Here is a 24,448-nt window from a genome sequence, read left to right on the forward strand (position 1 = left end):
GAGTCTTCAAGTCTAACCTAACCTCACCATTCCTCCAGCCAGAATGCGTAAACAAACACTGTTTAGAGAGAGGGTGGGGTGGAGCAGGAGAGAGAGAGGCAAACACAGAGAGAGTGAGAGCCGATCTGTGGAACGTAGATCGAAGGCGAGGCATTAATAATATATTTAGTAAAATTTGACGTTATTGTCCCCTTGTATCTGCCCCCTCAGGCGGTCTTCAGTTGCCGGTTCTCGCTGGAAGAATTAATTGAGGAGGAGGAGGAGGAGGGGGGGGGCCGATTGCCAAGTGTCTACTAGCGCCTTAATATTTACCTACATTTTCATTCGTGTTTCTTGAACTGTTTCAGTGTGTTCGGTATACCCAACATCTCACTAGCTTAGGCGCCTGACTCTTTCAATCCCCCCAAGAGAAAACGGGGGACGGGACAACGTAGAAGAAAAATGAGAGAGGAAATATTAAAGAGTGGAAGAGACATCGGGAATAGCAATTATTCGTTTGAGGTGTAGGGTAGTGGTGGGGAGGGGAGGGAGGGGAGGGGGGGGGAGGGGGTGTAGTCCGCTACTTCACACATTGTTTGTTGTTGTCGTACGCTGCCTTAAGGGAGGGGGGGGCAGGGTGGTGGGGGGTTGGTAGCTTGAGGGTGGGCTGTTGGATGGGTGGGCGAAGGGTGGGTGGGTAAGTGAGTGGGGTGAATTATAAGTTAAAATATTATAAGTTTGTCTCTTTGAATTATATATTATTAGGCGCTGGATAGCGTTCTGTGCGAGTGATGTTTGTATGTTTGGTGAGTTGGACCGTGTGTGTTTGTATGTTTGAATGGTGTGTTTGTTTGTTTAAATGTTTGTTTGAATATGTGTTTGTTTGTTTGTTAGTTTGAATGTGTGTGTGTGTGTTTGAGGGAAGGAAGAAAGGAGGTACCACTCGCTCGCCCGAAATCGAAAACGTGTGGATTAGAATGGCTCATTGTTGTTGTAATTTTGCTTTGTCATCGAAAATGTTTTAATGACTGGCATAGCACGAGCCTCCTCCTCCCCCTTGTTCTGTCAGACCTTTCCTCCCTAACCATTTCCTCCCTCCCATCCCCCCCTCCCATCCCCCCCCCCGCCCTTCAAGTGTTCATAACATTACATTTATTGTTTGACTTGCGTCTTGTTTTATCGATTACCTTCTGTTGTGTCGTTTCTTCTCTAATCCTTTATTATATCTTGTATTGTTTTTATTGTCAGTTTTGTCTAGATTATTATTATTATTAGAAGTAATATTTTTACCTTTTAATGGTTAGTAATGATTGTGTCATTCGTCTACAAGAGTTAGTGCCTGTTATATTTATTATTAGTGTAATTGTTGTTGTTGTAATAATTCCTACGGGTGTCTCTCTCCTAGTTATAAATGTAAGGTGCTCTTGGCCTTCTCACTTAACAATGTGTTATTCAATATTTTTTAACACATTGGCATTATAGTGAGCAGTATTATTGCATCTGGCTAATTAACCGTACACACGCAACCTGTCCATATTTTATTCACTTGACATTCTGAGGTAATAGTGTGTGTGTATATGTTGTGGTGGGCGTGTTGTGTAATACAGGCCAGATGGTGTATTAGAAAGGGGTTTGTATGCGTGTATATAAGGGTTCACCTGTATGGATATTCATGATGGTGTGGATAGGTGAGGCTTTGTTTGTGTGTGTGTCCTCTCTCTCTCTCTCTCTCTCTCTCTCTCTCTCTCTCTCTCTCTCTCTCTCATTCCCGGGTCCGCTACATCACATCCTGACCGTCAAGACTCGTATATAATTTGTTCCGTTAATAAGTATATTTTTGTGCGTAGTTCTTCGGGTAGTGCGTTTGTGATTGTTGTTATTAGTGAAGAGTTTTTTCTACACGCTATAAATGGCCAACAGACCTTCATGGCGACCGGAAGTATAGCGACCTTTTTTTATCTGAGTATAAAGGTGTTTTTCGGGTGTCGTAGTTTTGGCATTAAAATGTTGTACCGAATTTAAGAGCTGTGAATTGTATACTGAAGGGTTGTGAAGATATACTGACGGGTTGTGAAGGTATACTGAAGAGTTGTGAAGATATACTGAAGGGCTGTGAAGGTATATTGAGGGGTTGTAAAAGTATACTAAATGGTTTGCGAAAGTAATATGAGTGTAATATGTTATAGTATATGTAATATGTTATAGTATATTTACTATTTACGTGATTTTATGCTTTTAAAGTATACTATAGTGAGTATAGTGTCGTGGGGGGCAGTGTTTTGTAATTATATTTTTTGTAAGTAATTGTGTGGTAGTGCGTATATCCGTTGCGTCAATAAGAACGTATGTATTTGGAGTGTATATTGTGGTTGTTCTTTAGGTGATAGCGTGTGTGATAATAATAATAATAATAATTAACGGTTTATTGAAAAAGTTCGGCAGCCCGAAGGCTGAAAATATACATTGGACAAAAATGACTTATTACATACAAAGACATGGGGTAGGTGGGTCGTTTAACAAAAGCTTTCATTACTGAAAGAAGAAGGAACATGAATTGAACATACAAATTATTATAGTTTATAGTTGATGGCCCGGGCATGGGCTGGTCATTGAGACATCGGGTGGTGTGGTGTAGTAACTCGTCCTCGGGTGTTGATATGAAGGACCTCACGTGTGTGTGTGTTGGTCAGGTTAGAGTATAAGGGTAAGGAGATAATTGGACCGGGCTTGTACTTTATCGCTATAACTGCGACGATGGCAGATCTCTCTCTCTCTCTCTCTCTCTCTCTCTCTCTCTCTCTCTCTCTCTCTCTCTCTCTCGTTCGTGCTTCATCTACCGTGGTGTTCCTAAAGGGTTATCTTAATTAGAGGTGTAATTATACCTTTTTACGTAGGTGCGGCCGACACGAAGAAGCACCGAATGGCTGAGATGTGCGAATAATGCGCAAATAATTCATGGTCGTTGCTGGGTTCACATGCGCCGAATATTTGATCTCTCATTATTTGTGTCGTGTCCAGCTGAACCACCACAAAAACCCTAAAAGACAAGATAAAAACAGTAGGGGGAGGAGGAGGTGAGGGAAGGGAGGGAAGGTGGGGGTAGGGAGGGAGGGGGTAGTTGTTGGTCAAGCGACACCTGTTGGACCTCTTCCACCTCCCTCAACCTTTATCCCTCACACAGGTGTATCTTGTGGTTTATGTTCGTGTGTGTGTGTGTGTGTGTGTGTGTGTGTGTGTGTGTGTGTGTGTGTGTGTATAATGAACTGTTTCGGTAAAGTCTGAGCAAATATAATTATATAGAGATATTTAGACCTGTATATGCTGTATATAAGTAGGTATAACACACACTCACACACACCCTCTCGTATATCCCCGAAGGTATGTTACAGAGTCTAGTTTAGTGGATGCGTTCTGGGTAGTGTGTGAAGGGTCGGCCACTGCCTCCCATATACGCTTAATCATTCGTGGAAGGACGCTCACATCATGGTATATATTATACTCCCATTTATAGACCTAGGGGGAAGTTGACTGGGGAAGGGAGGGAGGGAGGGGGGAAGGTTAAGTAGGGAATAGGAGGGGAGGTGATAGGGTGGTAGGGAGGAGGTTCTGTTGTCAAGGGAGATGAGGGAGTAGGTGTTATTCTAAGGAGAGGAGGGAGGGGGAGGTGGGTTGGTGAGGGACGGAAGGAGGGAGGGGGAGGTGGGTGAGGTGAGGAATAAGAGAAAGTACTTGGTGTAGGGGGGTGGAGAGAGAGAGAGAGAGAGAGAGAGAGAGAGAGAGAGAGAGAGAGAGACCATACGTACACCAGGTAGTAACGGGCAGGTATGAGGGATGATTATTACCCACAGTCACCGTCATTACATACAGGTGGGGTGGGCTATAGCGATCGTTTCTTTTCTTCACTATTTTGACTATGCTGTACGTACGAGTAAATAAATGAATAGCGTGTTTTAACAATATACATTCAATCTTTTATAAAACATTTGAAATACGTATGTTGGTGTTTTGTCCAGGTAAATTGTGTATGAGTATTGATATGATGTTTTATGTTGAAGTTGTATGATTTATGTATTTCGTATATGTAGAATGTATGATTAAAGGCCTTCGAGTATGTGCTTACGGGTTGTGGTTGGTATTGATTGAGACTCCAGTAAATAAAATCGTCTTTACTTATACTTGAAAGAGTGAATAATACTGAATAAATAACGAAATAATTAGATATGAACGATAACCCAAGAAAGAAGCTGGATACTCGAAGTGTCAGTAATGTTATTGTAATAGTAAACAAGTATGATAGATTAATAAAAGTCAAACTACCATTGTTATAGGCCGTCGTAGTTATCTGAGTGGAGGGGTGGGGTGCTGTATGAGGGGGAGGGGTGGGGTGCTGTACGACGGGGAGGGGAGTGCTGTATGCGGAGAGAGGGGGAAGTCTGTGTCTCTTTGGGTGGGACCATAAGGAAATGGAGGAGGGTGAGGTGGTAGAGAGGTTGGGGAGGGGGAGGAAGAATTAATGAAAACAGGAAAGGTGGTGCTGGAGGGGATGGGGAGGAGGGGTGGTAGGTAGGCTGGGGAGTTTATGGTATTAGTCATTTTTGGGGTGTTACCTGAGGCCTGTCAGTGTTAACTTATTGATGAGACATTAATTTATTTTTTCTATTTATTTTCTCTGGGTGTATATATATATGACTATAAATTATTCATATTTTCCAAATTATTTGAGTTTGGCCTTTTTAGAGAAAAATATTTTGAGCGGTATAAAAGTAGATTTTGAGTCATTTGTGAGTCGAGTTTTATTGAACAATTTTTTATTTTATTAATTTGTGAGTCGTAAAAAAAAATATTCTCCAGCCTAAAAAAAAATTAATTCCCTCATAAAAAGAAGGTTTTTATTGTGAATCACAAAAAGTTATTAATTCCCGGAGTCATAAAAAGGTTTTAATCCTTTGTGAGTCATAAAAGTTTTTACATCCCTGCGAGTCTGAGTTCTAAAAGGGTTTCAGTTCCCAATAAGTCAAAGTTTTTGTATCGATATGAGCGATAAAGAGGTTTTAATTCTTTTAACTAAATGTAGGTTTAAGTTCTTCGTGAGTCATCAAGAATAGTTTCAATCCCCGTGAGTCATTAAAAAGGTTTCAAATCCTGAGTCATAAAAATGGCTTCATACCTCCATGAGTCATCAAAAAAGGCTCCTCCCCCCCCCCGTGAGTCATAAAGGTTTTAATTCAGTATGAGAGACATAAAGGCCTTGATGGATGGGGGTGTAGTAATAAGTGACGGGCAATGACGATGGCCTTGGGTGAGGGATTTAGAGCAAAGTCCATTATCCTGCCATACACAGAGAGGGAAATGAGACCTGATTTGCTTAATTTATCACGCTTACGATTCTTATTCAAATGACATAAACCTGTGCGATTTTTTTTTTAATCCTGACATGCTTAAACACCCACCTCCTCTTCCCCCCTCCTCTCTCTCTCCTCGTTTCCGCTGTTAGACAATGAGTATACAGAATGACATTATTTATTACCCTCCCATCCCCCACGCTATTCCCTCCTCCATCCCACCCCTACCGGAGCTCGCCATTCATGTAGCGTCATTCTTTTAATGCGTTTAGAACGTTGCCCATAACAACGCCGCTTGAATGAAATGCTGAAAAAAATCCGGCAGTATTACGAAGGGGCAACTCAACGAGAAACAAACAGCCCAAACAAAAAAACACACCAAACAGCCCGACACGTAACCATACCTTTCACCGGGACGCTCCTAATTTAAAATCATATTTCTTTTTAACATAAATGCAAATCCGAGCCTCTAGGAATCCATATGCATGAAGGCTACAACACCCGGCTGCATTTACATTTATAGGCCTGCGCTGCGACCACGTCCACGTCACCTACAAGTACATATTAGCCTATTTAGCCTCGCCCTTGGGCTATCTAGCCACTACGACCGAGGTATTCAAGGAGACGCAGTGTGTGTGTGTGTGTGTGTTATGGGTCGTGCGCCTGGCAGGGGTGTTACTGAGGGTCTCTCAGCCGGCGTATATAGGCTCACGAGATGTGCTTCTAGATTGTATTTTATATTTCTGGTCTTATGTGGTTCAAAGTTAATATTTGTCTTGGGAAAAAATATATCTTGATTTATTTGAATGTAGTTCGGGATTATGTTACAGCAGGTGTTGATTGTTATTGATGTTTTTATTTGAATATGTTTTGGGGTTTTAACAGCGAGGATCGTCTGGTAGGTCGAATAAAGCAGCACACTCAATGCCTTTTAACCCGCATAGCGCGCACCTCATACATATATTGTCCGGGAAGACCCGCCTCCACCACGAGGGGGACACGGCTCACTCTTACCTTCCTTACCCTTGATTTATGGTATGTTTCTTCTTAATAAATCCTAAACTAAGCTTTGTTTTAGGAGGCTAATCTGAGGGCTTATCCAGGTGAGTTTGTGGCCAGGGGAAGGTATTAAGGGACCTAGTCAATCTCTGGTGGACAGGAAGGAGAACGACCTTATAGAGATGATTTATTGATATATTTACAACAGCTCAGTATCCAGCTGTCTTAGGAGGAGGCAGGGGGGATCTTATTAAATACGTGAAATAATTAATATATGTTTATGTATGTGTATAATCCCTCCAGCTTTTTCTGTTTGTGTATGTCATCTGTTCGGCGTCTTTCGATAATGTGTCCCTCAACAGCTGTTTACATAAAGCGTGTCCGACTCCTCACTTAAAGTTTGTCAGCAAATATTATCATGTGGTTCAAGAAGTAATGCTGCTGACTTATTGGAGGCGTTGACCGTAATACGCACACCATCGTGAGAGAAGTTATGAGAGGTGGTGAGGTAAATATATTGTTTCTGGGTCGACCCGACTACAGGCGAACGTTCTTGACCAAGTGTTGGGACTCGCCCCGCCCGCCATACAAGTGTGCGTCAGGTAATGTTGCCATAGACATTTTAATTCACCACGTCCCGAGACCAGCACGTCGTAGACTTTACCGCCCCAAGATCTATAACATCGCAGCTCAAAACGACACTGACCAGAGCCACGAGGGGCCTACCTTACCAGATCCCCGAGGGGCCTACCTGACAAGAGCCACGAGAGGCCTACCTGACCAGATACCCGAGGGGCCTACCTGACCAGATCCCCAAGGGGCCTACCTGACAAGAGCCACGAGGGGCCGTATCTATGCCGTAACATCCTAAGCTAAGTTGAACGTCAGAATGCTCAGGACAACACTCCAACGTCGCTTAGCTGTTGGCAGTCGCTCCTTCGTGTCGGTAATACGACCCGGATTTATTAGTTAATTTCTAGTCACTTTCGCGAGGCGGGTCAAGAAGATGAAGGTGGTAGGTTGGGCTTGATATATTAATGGGAGTGACCATGGTATTTGGGGGGAGTGAGTGAGGGAGGAGGGGGGGCATAAGTGAGGGACGGAAGAAGGTAAATGAGAGGGAGAGAAGAGATAATGAAAATAAAAAATGAGACAGAAAGGGTAGGTGGAAGAGGGATGAGTAGAGTACGGAGGTGGGAAAAGGCAATGTGTGTGGAGGGAAGAGAAGGAGGAGGAAGGGCCGTGGGAGGTGAATGAGAGAGAGAGAGAGAGAGAGAGAGAGTTAGTTCTGAGAAGTAGTAAACCTTTGCGAACTATTTTAATCTAAACATATATTTCATAAGATGTTCTTCCACTAAACCTTGACAGAGAGAACAAAAGAACACTAAAACGACGGAAACGGCAACAATAATGATAAAGAACATGTAGTTGATGATGAAGGACAACAACACTACTAATGGTAATGAGTACTTTTGCTACTCTTGTTTATACGGTAAATTATTCACGGGGTCTTTTCTTTTCTTTATTTGGTTTTAATTAAATGTGTTTATAGTATGGTGAAGGAACAGTTGGATGGCGAAGGAGTAGAGGGAAGGAAGAGGGGGAGGAGGAGAGGGAGGCGATGAGTGAGGGTGAATAAGAGAGTGAAGAGAGGGTGATGTAGGGGAAGAAAGAAAGAGAGGAGAGAGAGAGAGAGAGGGGGGAGAAGTGAGAATGCATGATAAAGAGGGGTGGGGAGGATGGAAGGGGGTGAATAAAGGATGAAGATGGGAAGGGAGGAAGTAAAGATTGAAAAGTAAAGGGGGAGTAAGAGGGGGGAAAAGGTAACTGTGAAGAAATTTAGGGAGATAGAAAGAGGAGATTTGTAATAAAGGGAGAAGGATATATGTATGAGATGAGAGGGGATAGATGAATGAAGAAGAAGTGGGGGGGAGGAGGATGATGACAAACAGAAAAGGAGATTGAAAAGATAAGAGATGAAAGAAGGAAGGAAGGAGGGAGGGATGAAGGAGTAACTAATCTCTACCCTCCCTTTCCTTCCCACTTCTTCCTCTTTCCTTCCTTCCCTTCCTCTCTCCTTCCTCCTTCTCTCTCACCGCTTCCATTTTATCTTCGTTTCCAACTGGTAAATATATTGTTAGCTTTGGAGAGAGAGAGAGAGAGAGAGAGAGAGAGAGAGAGAGAGAATAATGGGGTAAATAAAGTCAAGTGTAAAACTATATGTATATAATTCTCTCCCTTTATCCCTCTATTACTCATTTACTATAAAATCGAGAAAGAAGAAGAAGACAAGGAGAGAAAATGAATAAAGAATGACATTAAACAGGGAGGGGAGGGGGGGGTTGGGTGGTGTCCTTGTAAGAAAATCGGGGGTAGGAGGGGGGTGGTGGAGCATTGTCTTGTCACGATGAAATATGATGCATGTTTGTTAGGTGATATTAAATGTGTTTGTTGTTTGTTTGTTGTTTGTTTGTTGTTTGTAATGTTAATGGTTGGAGGTCTTGTGTATGGTAGTGTGATTGTTTTGTTTGGTTTTAATAAATTTTCTGTTAAGGATGCTGTTTGCTCTTGGCTGTTTTTCTTTAATTTTTTTCGTGTGTGTGTGTGTTAGTGTGTGTGTGTGTGTGTGTGTGTCTGTGAATAGGTATACCCTGTCACCTCAGCTAATACTACCACCAACGCCACTACCCTCTCCCCTCACCCCACCCTCTCCCCCACCCCCTTCTCCCCCCACCCCCCTCTCTCCCCCACCCCCCACCTCTCCCCCACCCCACCCCTCTCCCCCACCCCACCCCTTCCCCCACCCCACCCTCTCCCCACCCACCTCCTCTCCCCACCCCCACCTCCTCTCACCCCACCCCCCTCTCCCCCACCCCACCCTCTCCCCCCACCCCACCCCTCCCCCCCACCCACCCTCTCCCACCCCACCCTCCCCACTCCCCAATTCTCTCCCCCCCACCCCACCCCTCTTCCCCCCACCCCCTTCCCCACCCTCTCCCCCACCCCCTCCCCAATCTCCCCACCCCCCCTCTCCTCCAACTCACCCTCTCGATTCAGCCCACCATCTTGAACCAGCTCACCCTCTCCCCAGCCCACTCTCTCCCTCACTCAATATGTCATCACCGCCACCATGACCCTCGTCCTCCCACAGTTCAGCTACCTGCACAGAGCATAAATAAAAGACTCGAGTACCTCCCACCGTCTTGAGGCAAGGAGGTAAATAATGATAATGATTGTAATAATAATGATAATAATAATAGTAATAATAATAATAAGAATGATAATAAGAATGATAATAATAAAGTAAAATATAATAATAAAATAATAATAATAATAAGAATGATAATAATAATAATAATAATAATAATAATAATAATAATAATAAGAATGATAATAATAATAATAATAATAATAATAATAATAATAATAATAATAATAATGTGTACCTATAATACCTTAATATCTTTGTCCCATCTGTCTTGTATTGCTGCGAAATTTCTTTTATATTTATTATCTTCATATTCTCTCACCTCCTCCCCCCGCCAAATGTTCCTTCACACGTCCTTTATCTACTGGAGTAAGAAGCTCTTTAGTGGTCGTTCGGTCAAGCTTGGTTACTGGAATAAGGTGGTCGCTCAAACAAGGTGGTCGCTGGAACAAGGTGGTTCGCTGGAACAAGGTGGTCGCTGGAACAAGGTGGTCGCTGGAACAAGGTGGTTCGCTGGAACAAGGTGGTCATTTTCAATCAGTGAACATAAGCTAGAATAAGAATGTAACCTTTTTCGGTGACCTCTGACCTCCAGTCGATTGTGACCAAAATAATTCAGTGACATTTTCTGAGGTTTTCTTGACCAGTGAAACAACAACAAACTTACTTATTACAGGTGGACGATATGTGTCATTATCTTCGTCCCAGGTGGTTGAGGTAATTAATTATCTTAGTTCCAGGTGGTTGAGGTAATTAATTATCTTAGTTCCAGGTGGTTGAGGTAATTAATTATCTTAGTTCCAGGTGGTTGAGGTAATTAATTATCTTGTCTCCAGGTGGTTGAGGTAATTAATTATCTTAGTTCCAGGTGGTTGAGGTAATTAATTATCTTAGTTCCAGGTGGTTGAGGCAATTAATTATCTTGGTCCCAGGTGGTTGAGGTAATTAATTATCTTGGTTCCAGGTGGTTGAGGTAATTAATTATCTTAGTTCCAGGTGGTTGAGGTAATTAATTATCTTAGTTCCAGGTGGTTGAGCTAATTAATTATCTTGGTTCCAGGTGGTTGAGCTAATTAATTATCTTAGTCCCAGGTGGTGGAACTAATTATCTTAGTCCCAAGTGGTTGAGGTAATTAATTATCTTGGTTCCAGGTGGTTGAGGTAATTAATTATCTTTGTTCCAGGTGGTTGAGGTAATTAATTATCTTAGTCCCAGGTGGTTGAGGTAATTAATTATCTTGGTCCCAGGTGGTTGAGGTAATTAATTATCTTTGTTCCAGGTGGTTGAGGTAATTAATTATCTTGGTTCCAGGTGGTTGAGGTAATTAATTATCTTAGTCCCAGGTGATTGAAATAATTTAAGGTGGTTTAATTACCAAGTGTGTTGTTATTGTTGTTGTTGTAGATGAGGTTAGGTGCAGGGGAAGTGTTTGTTGTAGATGATGTTAGGTGCAGGGGAAGTGTTTGTTGTAGATGATGTTAGGTGAGGTGAAGTGTTTGTTGTAGATGATGTTAGGTGCAGGGAAGTGTTTGTTGTAGATGATGTTAGGTGCCGGTGAAGTGTTTGTTGTGGAGATGATGAAGGTGCCGGTGATGTGTTTGTTAGGATGTAAGGTACCGGTGATGTGTTTGTTGTAGATGATGTTAGGTACCGGTGAAGTGTTTGTTGTAGATGATGTTAGGTACCGGTGATGTGTTTGTTGTAGGATGTTAGGTGCCGGTGATGTGTTTGTTGTGGGATGTTGGTACGGTGATGTGTTGTTGTAGGATGTTAGGTACCGGTGATGTGTTTGTTGTAGGATGTTAGGTACCGGTGAAGTGTTTGTTGTAGGATGTTAGGTGCCGGTGAAGTGTTTGTTGTAGGATGTTAGGTACCGGTGAAGTGTTTGTTGTAGATGATGTTAGGTACCGGTGAAGTGTTTGTTGTAGGATGTTAGGTACCGGTGAAGTGTTTGTTGTAGGATGTTAGGTACCGGTGATGTGTTTGTTGTATGATGTTAGGTACCGGTGAAGTGTTTGTTGTAGGATGTTAGGTACCGGTGATGTGTTTGTTGTAGGATGTTAGGTACCGCTCACCATCTCTCCTTCTCTCCTCTTCCTCCTCCTTCATCATCATCATCATCATCATCATCTCATCATCATCTCTCTCTCTCTCTCTCTCTCTCTCTCTCTCTCTCTCTCTCTCTCCTCTCTCTCTCTCTCCTCCCTCCTCTCACCATCTCTCCTCCTCCATCTCCTCCTCCTCCTCCTCCTCCTCCCACCCCATCTCTCCTCCACCGCCATCTCTCCTCCTCTACCTCCTCCTCCAATTCTCCTCCCCACCACCATCTCTCCTCCTCTCTCCTCCTCCTCCTCCACCGCCATCTCTCCTCTCCCACCTCCATCTCTCCTCCTCTACCTCCTCCTCAATTCTCCTCCCCCACCACCATCTCTCCTCCTCCCTCTCCTCCCTCCCCCGCCATTCTCCTCCCCACCACCATCTCTCCTCCTCCTCCACCCCAAATGCTCATTCTCACATCACTATCTACTGTCCCCAAACTCATCGTCTTCCTCCACAGTGTAAAAAAAGAAAAAAAAAACTAAAAGTGTTAAAAAAAGGGTAGCGGCGCCTCCTCTGCAACAGGTGTGAGCGAACAGCTGTTGGAAATCTCTGCAGCCGGGAGTTAAGACTGGAAACGCTGGTGACCGCATTTTCCCCTTTGTTTCGTTCAGTTAGTTTATGCGGCGGGATTTATTTTTGTACGTATGTTGCCTGACATTTAGCTGTGTGTTGTATTCGGTATTTAGCTTGTTTGGGGTTTGTGTTAAGGGGTGGGGTGGGGTGGGGGGGGCAGGCGGCGCGAGGTGGGGTTTTGGTTTTGCCGGACAGGAGGAGAGTGGAAGGGGAAGGGGGGTTCTTTGTCGATCAAGGGTTGTGTGTATGGAGGTTCATAGCTTCTCTGATGGAGGTTTAGTTTTAGTGTTTGATCGGGAATAAGGAGGGAAGGAGGAAGAGGAGGAGGAGGAGGGAGGAGGAGGAGGAAGGAGGAGGTGAGGAGGAAAACGAGAGTGAGAAGAGGTTGAATATACCGGGACAATTTGGACAGCTGCCAGAGTGTGAGAGTGAGTGAGTGAGTGTGAGAGGAAGTAAGAGACAAGTCTGGGTAAGTGAAGAAGAAAAAAAGTCCCCCTCCCCCCCTCACCCCCCCAAGGGTTGCGTGTCGCTGGGGTGGCCTTCGTGTGTTTCCGCGCTTATGTTTGTTTGTAATGTTATGATGCATCTCGTGTAAGCTCGTTTTATAACCTTATATAAACAGATTAAAAGCGTAAAATCACGGCCACATGGCATGCTGTGAAGCGGCCCCCTGCTTTACTACCTGGCACTGGTCAGACTAGTGGTGGTGGTGAGGGTGTTGGTGGTGAGGGTGTTGGTGGGTGTGAGGATAGTGGTTGATGGAGGGTGGTGGTGGTCAGGATAGTGGTTGATCTTGATGGAGGGTGGTGGCGGTTAGAGTAATGGTGGTAGTATGACGGTCTGAGTTGTGGTAGTGATAGTGGTCAGGGCAATGGTGGTAGTGATGATGGTCAGGGTAATGGTGGTAATGATGGTGGCTGTTAGTGTAGGTTGGTTATGCAGGCACCAGCAGCAGTAGTACCAGCAGTAGTGTAGCAGCACCAGCAGCAGTATAACCAGCAGTAGTAGGTGTACAGTGGTCAAGTAGTACCATTAGTTATAGCATCAGTAGCATCACCAGCAAGCAGTAGCAGCGTTAACCACACAGTAGTATATAACTGACAGCAGCACCACGTTAACAACAAACAAAAAAAACAGCATAGTAATAGCAGCAGTAGCAGTTAAGCAACACGTTGTTACAGCACCAGCACCCAGCAGTAGTAGCGTTAACTGTTGCTATAGTAAAGCTAACTGTTGTTAAGCAGCACCAGCAGCAGAAGTAGCTACACAGCACTAAATACGTAACAGCAGCAGCAGTAGTAGCAAACCACAGCAGTTAAGCAGTAGTAGCAGCAGCAACTGTTAACAGCAGCACCCAGAAGTAGTGTTAACCAGCAGCAGCAATTGTTAAGCAACAGCAACAAAAACACAACAAGCAGCACTAACAGCAGCAATTGTTAAGCAAGTGCAAAACCATAACCAGCAGCAGTAGTAGTAGCAGCATCAGCAGTAGTACCAGCACACAGCAGTAGTACCAGCACCAGCATATAGTAGCAGCACCAGCAGCAGCAGCAGAAGTAGTAAGCACCAGCAGTAGTAACAGCACCAGCAGTAGTAGTAACAGCACCAGCAGCAGTAGTAGCAGAACCAGCAGCAGTAGTAACACCAGCAGTACTAACAGCACCAGCAGTAGTACAGCGGCAGTAGCACCAGCACCAGCAGCAGTAGTAGCAGCACCAGCAGCAGTACTAACAGCAGCACCAGCAGTAGTAATAGCAGCAGCAGTAGTACCAGCACCAGCAGTAGTAACAGCACCAGCAGCAGTAGTAGTAGTTTGGTAGGTGTGACGGTATATGGTTGGTGACAAACAATGATGTACCGACAATGACGTAGAAACATTGTTACGTGATAGAGGTCATGACCGTGTAGCGAGGCAGTCATCACAGGAAGTTCATTCTAACGCCGGTGTGTGAAGTAACAGGAAAGTGTTGTATTTCTACATAGTGTACTGTACCTTAACTACAAATTGTAAACTACAAAAACCCCACCAAGATCCTGTGAAACACGTTTAGTACTTACTTAAACTCTCAATGATTCAGTATATTTGTTTACAAGATTCTCTCCCTTCTCAACCTAAACAAAATCTCATGGTGTCTTCTTGAGTTCGTGCAAGACTCCCCCAAAACACTTTATTTTCCCCCCTAGTAGCCACAACCTCCCTGAACGATACACAGTGGACCAGTCCTCGTTCTCCTCAGTGGCAGTAGGGTCCGTGAAAGACGCCCCACTAAGACACTTACCTAATGGGGGAGTGGTAATACTGGGACACACACACACACACACACACACGTATCCTCACACAATTACATGACTCCTCAAGATGTGTGACCAAGTGTCGACCGATGCCTCTAGGGAGGTGGTTTTTCCCCTGTTGACGGAGGTTGAGGTGGTGGTGTTTGTGTTTGGTTTTATTGGTTGTTCAGAAGGACTATTATTGGTTGTGGTCCGTGTCTGTGGTGGTGATGGTCTGTATCCTTCCTTGTAAGTAGTCTTGTGTCCGTGGTAGTTGTTCGTGTCCGTACTGTTGGTGATCCTTGTACGTACTGGTGGTGGTCATCGTGTGTGTGTGTGTGTGTGTGTGTGTGTGGCGACTGCTAATAGTTTGTCAGGGTGGTAAAGATGCTATGAGTAGTGTGGTGTTAAGGGACGTCGGTAGCGATGGGGGAGCACAGCAATCATCCAGCGTGTCCCCTCACCACTATGACCCCCCCACACCACCTTCAGGAGGGACCCGTGGCTCCTCTCGATCACCACCATCTAGTTGAGCCATCCCCCGTCCAGCTAAATTAGTGAGCTCCGCCGCCGTGTTATTAGCTTTAGCAGGATTAGCCGCGGGTGACGATAGTGAGAGTTGCTTTAACGAGGGTAGCGAGGCTGTAATAGAGTTTTTACGGCGGTGTGGTGGCCCCCTGTGCCGCACCAGGCAAGCTGTTTACCGCCTTAATTTATGACACCTCCACACCGCCCCCTTGTAAGCCACTCCGGCCCGGGCTAGTTGCTGGAGTCTCCCTTGCAAACTGATTTTTAACCTTCCTCTTCCTCTTTACTCGGCCAGATTTTAGGGTATATATTGAACATGATATTTCCTGTGGGTAAATATAGTATAAAGTGGTGAGTGTTATGTTAGCAAGACCCTGTGTGTGTGTGTGTGTGTGTGTGTGTGTGTGTGTGTGTGTGTGTGTGTGTGTGTATGTGTGTGTGTGTGTGTGTGTGCAACGCCGCAAGCACTACCACCACCTTCGCCCCGTTGACGGTAGCGGCGTGCCATAATTACTGTATTATTAGTGAGTCAACTTTGTGGTTTAAGTGGTGATAGGATGGTAGATGTTACGGTGGTGTGACAGTTACGGCGTAACAAGGGTGTGGGGATGACAGATAGGCGAGAGGGAAAGACCCCGTTTGTTGATAATACTGACGACCACCGTGTTTGTGTGCTTTAGGCAAGATTGAGTCAGTGCGGGGAGGAGGAGCGACTTTATTTTTTTTTTTAATCTTTTTACTTTTTTTTTCTGTCGTAGATGTTGATGGCGGCGTGGGTGATGATGGTAGTGCCCCTCTGTGTTAATTGGCTGGTGATGGGTAGCAGAGGAGGATGGGGGGTGGATTACTGGTTTATTTTATTATTTTTTATTATTTTATTTTAATGGCGGCGGAAGGAATTACGATCACACGTCATTGGTAGTGATGGCGAGTATGGATTAGTGAGGAGGAGGAGGAAGATGATGATGAGGAAGACGGGATACGATTTGGAGTAAAATTGAAAGTTTTTGGGGGGAAAGGAAAGAGGTTGTGGAGGAGGAGGAGGAGGAGGAAGACGAAAAGATGTGGAGTGTAGTGAAATATTCTGTTGGAGGAAGTAAGTAGGGAAGAGAGTGAGTGTAAAGTGAGGAGAAGGGGGGAGAGGAGGAGGAGGAGGAGGACAAGGGATGGCTTAAGTCTTTAAGATAAAAGAGGGATTGTTTTGAAAGGATGATGAGGAGGAGGAAGTGGCGGGTATGATTTAGGATGAAGATTCCTACCAAGTAAAGGGGTGGGGTGGGTCAGGGTAGGAGGGGGAGGGTGGGTTAGGGGGATGCAGATAAGGGTGTATTTAGTGGGTAGTGGTGGAGGAGGGCCCTGGTGTCCCCCGGGGTTGGTTTACTATGAGTTAAGGTTGTGTGGTACTGGTGGTGGTGGTGGTGACGGCTATAATGGTGGTGGTGATGACTATAATGGTGGTGTTGGTTGGTGGTGATAGTGGTTGGTGGTGGTTGTGCTGACTATAATCGTGTTGATGGTGGTTGTGGTGGTGAGATTCTGGTGTTGATTTTGAGGAAGAGAACAATGCTAATGTCTATTGGCCGTAATGAGGACGAGAATATTAGTAGATGGTGGTAATAGGAGAGGTGGGGGATGGTGGTATTAGGAGTGATGGGTGGTGGTAGTAGGAGGGGTGGTGGATGGTGGTAGTGGGAGGGGTGGTGGATGGTGGTAGTAGGAGTGATGGGTGGTGGTAGTTGGAAGGATGATGGTGGTGATGGTAGTGATTAAGCATTTGGATGGTGGTTAGGTGTGAGTGGGGGTGGCCTTTGGGCGGGGATGGAGAGGAGTGGGCGGCCGTGGGTGATGATGGGAGAATGAGTGGCCGTGGGTGGTGGTTAGAGAGTTCGCGGCTGTGGGTGGTGGTGGGGAGGAATGGGTGGCCGTGGATGGGGAGGAGTGGGCAGTTGTGGGTGGTGATATGGGGAGAGTGGGCGGCCTCGAGGGGATGAGAGTGTGGCCGCCCTGGACATCCGACAGGTGAGCGGCGTAACAGGTAATCATATGATGCTCACCAGTTTAGTGTACGGGTGAGGTCTGAGGTGATGGATGCAGTGGACGGTTGAGGTGGATGATGGATAAGCTGGATGACACTTGCTGTATGAATAAAGAGGGCGGTAAGTGACGGGATAGAGCTAACGGATGGCGTGGATGATAGGTGAGATGGGTGATAGTTTTGGGGATGGATGACAGGTGAGGCGGGGATGGGGTAGAGCTGACGGGTGAGGCAGGTGACAGTTGCGGGGTGATAATGGGCGTGTAGGTACGCCCCCTGGAGAGGCTAGACGCGAGCGGTTCGGCCACCTGATTTATGCCCACCGCTAGACCAGTGGGGGGTGAACTGGAAAGGGATAGAGGCAGGGGAGGGAGGGAGAAACTTTTAAGGGTAGCCTTCCCTTGACAGACGACAGGTGGCCATCCCCCACCCTTAACACACAGGAATCTCTCCCCACCCTTTACAGGTAGCCCTCCCCCACCCTTAACATACAGGAATCCTCCCCCCACCCCTTACAGGTAGCCCTCCCCCACCCCTTTACAGGTAGCCCTCCCACCCCCTTTACAGTTAGCCCTCCCCACCCCTTACAGTTAGCCCTCCCCCACCCCTTTACAGGTAGCCTCCCCACTCCCAGGGGTAGCCCTCCCCACCCCTTTGGTAGCCCTCCTCCATCCCTTAACATACAGGTAGCCCTCCCCACCCCTTTACAGGTGCCCTCCCCACCCCTTAACATACAGGTAGCCCTCCCCACCCCTACAGGTAGCCCTCCCCACCCCTTATCCAGGTACCCTTAACATACAGGTAACCCTCCACCAGGTAGCCCTCCCACCCCTTATCGTACAGGTAGCCCTCCCCCACCCCTTATCATACAGGTGGCCCTCCCCACCCTTAACATAAGTACAGGTGCCCTCCCCCACCCTTAACATACAGGTAACCCTCCCCACCCTTTACAGGTAGGCCCCTCCCCACCATTCAGGTAACCCTCCCTTTACAGGTAGCCCTCCTGTATGACGTGTGGTGGTGGGTCATGTTGATTTGTGTTTGGGCTTTGGGTCCCAGGTGAGCTTGGGTGTTGGGAGAATCGTGTCGTTCTTCAGGTGGTGCGAGAGTCGTGTGGTGATTTGAATGTGACTCATCAAACATATAGGAGAACACACACACACACACACACACACACACACCACACACACACACACCACACACACACACACACACACACACACACACACACACACACACACACACACACAAGGACGAAATAAAACCGGTAAAAACCCAGTCTTCGAAATTTGTGTATAAACCTAGTTCGAGGAACGATATGAGGAAGTGAATTTGGTGGTGATGGTGTTGTGGTGTTGTAGTGGTGGTTGTGGTGGCGATGATGATGGTGGTAGTGTTGATGGTGCAAAAGCTGTCAGGGTGTAAATACCTGTGTATGTTTATATTATTGATGAGAGTTATGGATCTAAGAGTAATGCGGTGAGATTTTGAAGTTATTACGCACCCACCACCTCCCTTCCCATCCCTGTCCATCCCCACCACCTCCTTCCCATCCTGTCCCATCACCACCTCCTCCCATCCTGTCCCATCACCCTCCACCCCATCCTGTCCCATCCCACCTACCTCCCTCCCCATCCCTGTCCCATCCCACCACCTCCTTCCCATCCCTGTCCCATCCCCCTCCACCCATCCCTGTCCCATTCCCGCCACCTCCCTCCCCATCCCCCACCTCCCCCATCCCTGTCCCATCCCACTGCCTCCTCCCCCATCCCTACCTCCCACCCCATCCCTGTCACTTCCCTCCCCATCCCTGTCCCATCCCCACCACCTCCCATCCCATCCCTGTCCCATCTTCACTACCTCCTTTTTTTTGTAGATAAAGGAAGGGTGAAGGAAGATTAGAGGTGGGGGAAGGAAGTTATAGTTCGGAATTTGAAGAAATTTAGGAGGAGGTAAGAGAGGGCGGGCTGACCGCCGAGCTGTAGGTTAGCTAAGCTAATAATGTGCTAGGGTTGTGTCATAGGTTAGTTAATGTCTGTCGACACAGGCACTAGACAGCCTACCCTATCCCATATGTGGGTGTTTTGAGGGCCTTATTTCATATTACGCCGACCCTACTGGCGGATGCTGGTCTAGGGAGGTTGTCTATTGTGCCTGGCCGTATAGATCGGGGGTGGTAATGGACCTTTTGAGATTTGGTAACTTTTGGGGAACCATGTATGGTTGTTGTCGTTATCTGGTGGGAGTCTTTGAAGGAGTTCTTGCTCTGATCGTTCTATCTTTTGCCAGACTCTGCTGCCCAGGGTGTGCAGCTGCTGGTTGATGGGTTTCATTCTCAGGTATCTATGTATCTCGGCAGTGGTTCTGGTGAAGGGGTATCTGCCACCTGTGACGAATCTTAGGGCTTCATTTTGGACCACCTGTAATTTTAATAACCTCCCTTCTCATCCCTGTCTCATCCCCACCACCTTCCTCCCCCATCCCTCTCTCACCCGCACCTCCCTGCCCATCCCTCTCTCACCCGCACCACCACCTTCACGACTCTGGCAAAACAAGTGTGTAAGGGTGGGGGAGCAGCATGAATAAAATGTCACAGATTTTGTGATTAAAAGAAACCGTTGATAATATGTACTCTTAACCTTCATTCTTTCTTTCCTCCTTCCCCCTTCCCTTCTTCCTTCCCTCCTTCCCTTCCATCTTCCTTCCTCCTTTTCTTTTCCTTCCTTCCTTCCTTCCTTCCTTCCTTCTTCCTTCCTTCCTTCCTTCCTTCCTTCCTTCCTTCCTCCCTCCCTCCCTCCCCCTCCCTCCCCCTCCTCCCTCTCCTCCCTCCCTCCTCACCACCACCACCACCACAGTTGGAGGGGCATCAGACACCTGTGGTATTGATTGCGTGTCTGTCTCAGTTTGACTGTCTTTACGTGGGTCTCTTGTTTTCGTTTGTCTGTCTCCTCTTGTCCTCATCTGTCTGTCTGTCTCCTCTCGTCCTCGTCTGTCTGTCTGTCTCCTCTCGTCCTCGTCTGTCTGTCTGTTTCCTCTCGTCCTCGTCTGTCTGTCTGTCTGTCTGTTTTTTGTTTGTTTGTCTTACGTCTGTCTCACATCGTCAATCGGTGTCTGTCCGTCTGTCTGTGCCGTCTCTGGTTCTGTTGAGTCCGTATCTAGGTCTGTGTTTACTGTCCCCACAACGTGTAGATATTAGGTAAGGGAAGTTATATTCAGAGTTGTACATGTGTGACTGTACCATATCTTCTATATATATATATATATATATATCCGGAAAGCACCCATTCGGTAATCGGTCCTCTCAACCTTCACTTCCTTCCTCTTTACACCGTACTCTTCTTGTCTCCTCATATCTCCACTCCCACCTTTCCATGTGTCTTCTCCTCAACCCTTACTACCCCTCCTCTTCCATCTTTTCCGTCCCCTTTGCCTCCTGTTCTTTCCTTCCCCTCCCCGGCTTGTAAGGCGGGTGTGAATGGTCGTTATGTATTTGATAAACGGATGTTGAACTAAAGGCAGGACAGTCGCCTCGTCTCAGTCACACGCACACCCTCGTGTCAAGTATCACACTCCTGTCAAGTGTCACGGACCTTCATGTCAAGTGTCACACTTTCATGTCAAGTGTCACGGACCTTCATGTCAAGTGTCACACTTTCATGTCAAGTGTCACGGACCTTCATGTCAAGTGTCACACTTTCATGTCAAGTGTCACGGACCTTCATGTCAAGTGTCACACTTTCATGTCAAGTGTCATGGACCTTCTTGTCAAGTGTCAGTGTCATGGGCCCTCGTGTTAAAGTGTCATAGGTCCTCATGTCAAGTGTCATAGGTCCTCATGTCAAGTGTCATGAGCCCTCATGTTAAGTGTCATGAGCCCTCATGTTAAGTGTCATGGTCTTCATGTCAAGTGTCATGGGTCTTCATGTCAAATGTCATGGGCCCTCATGTCAAGTGTCATGAGCCCTCATGTCAGTGTCATAGGCCCTCATGTTAAGTGTCATGGGTCTTCATGTCCAAATGTCATGGGCCCTCTGTCAGAATGTCATGGGTCTTCATGTCAAATGTCATGGGCCCTCATGTCAAGTGTCATTGCCCTCATGTCAAGTGTCATAGACCCTCATGTCAAGTGTCACGGCTCGGGGTCACTGTTGGTGACACGCCTCTACCTGAATATTTGTTTCTCTGCCATACAGTCTTGGTTGTACGTAAATTACAATTTTCTTTCTTCATTGGAAAACAGTTATGGAGAAGAGGAGGGAGAGAGGGAGAAAAGGGTGGAGAGGGAGGAAGAAGAGGAGGGTAAGGGCGGGGATGAAGAAGAGGGTAAGGACAGGGAGGGAGGAGGAGAGAGGAGAAAAGGGTGGAGAGGAGGAGGGGCGAGGAAAAGTGGACAGGGAGGAGAAGGGAGAAAAGGGTGGAGAGGGAGGAAGAAGAGGAGGGTAAGGGCGGGGATGAAGAAGAGGGTAAGGACAAGGAAGGAGAGGAGGTGAAGGAAGGAGAAACATGGAAAATAAAAAAATATAAAAAAAGACATGAATAATACATATCCTATACATGTATGATACGTATCTTATAAATGAGACGATGATTTAATACATACAAACACATTTTTTCTCTTATAAAATTTATAATTTTTTGTCCGTGAAAAAAAATATATATATGTTAGTGGGTAAATATTTTATTCAGGTTGGCCATAAATATAGTGTTTTTGTATTATTCACCTGTTGGCAGATATATTTTTGGGTCGTGTTTGATGTGATACTAAATTTTTCAACGTAATTTCTATATTTCTTCTCCGCTCATATCGTCCCTTTGAATTCTTTATGCGATATATTTTGGACAAGTGAGTCGTGGTGTAATATTTCTCAAAGTTTATTATTTTTATATATATATTTTTTTTTCCTTGATGTGGTATTTTCTTTGGATTTTTTTTCTCTTTTCTTTTCTCTCTCTCTCTCTCTCTCTCTCTCTCTCTCTCTCTCTCTCGATGACGTAGCTGCTGCTCCTACTTAACTGGACCACTAAGTTTAGATGGATAGTTTAAGTTTATAAGGCGTGGAATCCCAGTCTCTTCCCCCTTCCTTCCCCTTCTCCCTTCCCTTATCTCCCTTAGTTCCACCTTCGTCTTCTCCACTTTTCCTTAGTCGCCCCCTTCCTTCCCCCTTCTTATTTTCCTCCTCTCTTCTCATCTCCTTCCTCTTTATTTTCTCTACTGTTCTCTGTTCATTTCGCACTCTCACCCCCCCCCCTCCGTTCTCTCTCCCCTCCTTCGTCCATTTTCCTCACTCTTCTTTCTTCCTCTCCTCTTAGTTCCTATCCCTCTTGAAAACATTGCTCTCTCCCTTTCACCTTCCTCTCTCTCATTGTGCCCCTTTCTCACCTCTTCCCTCATTCCTCCCTCATCCTCACCTTTCCTCCCTACCTCACTCTCCCTTCACCCTCACCTCCCACCTCATCCTTCCCCTCCTCTGCCTTTAATCTCTCCCTCCGTTCCCCTCATCCTTCCCTCACCCTGTCCTTCATCTCTCCTTCCCTCAACCTTCCTCATCCTCCCTCACCCCTCCTCTCATTTATCCCTCACCCTCCCCTTTCATCTCTCCCCCACCCTCCTTCCATATCACCCTCACCCTTCCTCACCCTCCCTTTCCTCACCCTCCCTCACCCTCACCCTCACCAGCACAATCCTCCTCCTGACAAAATTCTCCCAGTGTCGTGAGTGGAATTCAAGACTTGTTTACTTGAAGCGAATCAATTCCAGTTCCATTGTCAGTTGCTTGGGATTGGGTGTGTGCCATCATTACATGCAACAGCAATTTCTCTTCGGTACAGGGGCCACAAAAGTCTTGGGGGTAAACAAAAGCAGTCGTAATAGCACCATCTTTGGGGGTCGGCTAATTCTTTCAACAGGTTATTCTTGTACGGTAATCATTTTGTAGATGGGAGGTGAAAGTGTCTAATATCGTATGGTGGGTCGAGGGGTGAATGTGTCATATGGTGGGTCGAGGGGGTGGATTAGTAGTTATCTTATATGGAGGGAGGGGGTGTTGTATTGTTTTTAGGGAGAGTAAGTTTACTGTTGAATTATCACTTTGGTAGCGAGGTGGTAGTAGTAGTAGTATGGCAGGCCGAGTATGATGATACGACGACAACAACGACTGTCTGACGATAAGGCACGACAGTAAACACACCACGACGAGGACAAACACATCCACACCACGACGAGGACAAACACACCACACCACGACGAGGACAACACACCCACACCGACGAGGACAAACACACCCACACCACGACGAGGACAAACACACCCCACACACGGCAAGAACACCCCACACACCACGACGAACACAAACACCCACACCACGACGAGGACAAACACACCCACACCACGACGAGACAAACACCCACACCACGACGAGACAAACACACCCACACCGACGAGGACAAACACACCCACACCACGACGAGGACAAACACACCCACACCACGACGAGGACAAACACACCCACCACGACGAGGACAAACACACCCACACCGGCGGGGACAAACATCCACACCAGGACGAACCACATCACACCGACGAGACAAAACACACCCACACCAGGACGAGGACAAACACATCCACACCGACGAGGACAAACACACCCCACCACGACGAGGACAAACACATCCACACCGACGAGGACAAACACACCCACCACGACGAGGACAAACACACCCACACCACGACGAGGACAAACACCCACACACACGACGAGGACAAACACATCCCACACCACGACGAGGACAAACACACCACACACGACGAGGACAAACACATCCACACCAGGACGAGGACAAACACACCCACACACCGACGAGACAAACACACCCACACCGGCGAGGACAAACACATCCACACAGGACGAGGACAAACACACCCACACGCGAGGACAAACACACCCACACCCGACGAGGACAAACACATCCACACCGACGAGGACACACCCACACCACGACGAGGACAAAACACCCACACCACGACGAGGACAAACACACCCACACCGACGAGGACAAACACATCCACACCAGGACGAGGACAAACACACCCACACCACGACGAGGACAAACACACACACCCGACGAGACAAACACATCCACACCAGGACGAGGACAAACACACCCACACACGACGGAACAAACACATCCACACCAGGACGAGGACAAACACACCCACACCACGACGAGGACAAACACATCCACACCGACGAGGACAAACACATCCACACCACGACGAGGACAAACACATCCACACCAGGACGAGGACAAACACACCCACACCACGACGAGGACAAACACGCCACATGTGTACCCTAAAACATCACCACTTCCCCAAACACGTCTTTATTGATGGGTGGCAAAACGACAATTAC

Source organism: Homarus americanus, unplaced genomic scaffold (genome assembly GCF_018991925.1).
Source record: "Homarus americanus isolate GMGI-L3 unplaced genomic scaffold, GMGI_Hamer_2.0 scaffold29373, whole genome shotgun sequence".
NCBI classification, from domain to species: Eukaryota; Metazoa; Arthropoda; class Malacostraca; order Decapoda; family Nephropidae; genus Homarus; species Homarus americanus.